Source organism: Poecilia reticulata, linkage group LG16, assembly GCF_000633615.1.
Source record: "Poecilia reticulata strain Guanapo linkage group LG16, Guppy_female_1.0+MT, whole genome shotgun sequence".
Lineage (NCBI taxonomy): Eukaryota > Metazoa > Chordata > Actinopteri > Cyprinodontiformes > Poeciliidae > Poecilia > Poecilia reticulata.
In genome coordinates, this window is record NC_024346.1 from 30015336 (window position 1) to 30017135 (window position 1800).

The window sequence follows — 1800 nt, forward strand, 5'->3', positions numbered from 1 at the left end:
TGTGGCCCTGATTAAAAACCTGCTAACTTCAATTTAACTGAAACACAGAACATCCAGAAATGTGATGAACTTCAGCTATAGAGTGGAAATGACAGTGAGATGAAAACATTTGTCTGTAYCACTCTGTTACACAGGACATTAACATTTTAAAGTGTTTGTTCCAGAGCACCTGATGCAAACGATAGCATTACCTCATCCATCAGACATTTACTGAGGCCAGGTGTGACAGAAGGAAACACCTGGAACATGCAGGTCAAACGACCTGAGGACTGACTGGTTAAACTATTTCACTGACACTTCAGATTGAAGATTTCCAATTGAAAGCGTCTGTAAATGAACACAATCATTATTCAATAAACCAAGCTGTGTGAAATAACTGCTAGGGTTACTATTAAGAAATGTCATGTTTGTTCATTTCTACGTTGTCGTACATACAAGGTACTCCACTCACTGTTTAGCTTCATGTTGAAGAATCTTCAGTTTAATGAAACCAAAAAATAAAACGGGTCCAAAACTTTCAATCTGTATTCTATTTTTGTAGCTTTGTTCTATTAAGATTGTTTCRTTTATTTTAAGCCACAAACAAACGATCCATTTTATTGTCTCTGGGACGTGAAAACATGAGATTTGATTAAATTAGAATTTCACAGATGAGAAGGAACACAGATTTCATAATAAAACATTTTGTTTATTCAAAACGGTAAAATACAGATGGTTCATGCATATCAATGGTATAAGAACAGCCACATTTTTCTTTAAAAAAATATTAATTTAATTTCACATAATTATCGCGGTAGAAGCCATTTGTTTGTTACTTGATGAAATATAGTCATAGACGAACGAGGTAGTCAGTTCAAGTTTGTCGTTTATTGAACGTTCATAAACTACAGCAGCTGTGATGCCCCGCAACAAAGGTAAAACAGGGCGATCGACTCTAAACGTCTCCTAACTTTTGAATGTCATTTAATCAACCTGTTGCCGTGGCAACCGCTTGCGCCCCACAAACCCAGCAGAGATTAGTTAAAAACACAAAAGATTCAGTCCGTTAAGATATCAGGTTTTCAGGCTTCATATTTACTGCTCTGCTCATCAGAGTCTATTGGCCAACTATTGACCAATAGAGCCTTGGAACCAACGTCACTGCATAAGACGTTGTGGGGCTTTTACGTCTCGCGCAGTCGCTAGGTGCCATCTTTAAAGGCCACAGACCAAAACAAACTTTATCACGGTGTTTTTATTGTGTAACCGACTGCAGTGAAGTTAGTTTCGAGTTGGATATTGGATATAACAATATCCGCGGAGCAAGCAGCGTTTAGCTCAAGGTTAATCCGATTTATGAACGCTAATTTCGGCCAGCCGTTCTCTAGCTCCCTCCTCAAGTGTTCGGAGGTTCACTTAGACCGGGGGTCGGCAACAGGCGACTTAGCACTGCCCTACCTGCTGTAGTGTTTGAAAATTGAAAAAGATGGGTGTGGTAAATATATTTCTTGTTTTAATATGGTTTCTGTAGGTGGACAAACATGACACAGTCGTCTCTCGGTATACCGAATCTGGAGAGCCCGGTCAGCTGACAGCTGGCGAGGAGAGCTGGCTGTTAACGCAGCGGGAGCAGACATGTCTGAAAATGTCAGAGCAATATTGCAATTAGGTTATGCTTTGGTGAACTGAGCAGATATTTGACACTTTCACACTTACATTCTCGCCTAAAAACGTTGCACCAAATCACGTTGTGTCATTTAAAGTGTCCATCCATCCATCCATCCATCCATCCATCCATCCATCCATTTTCTTCCGCTTATC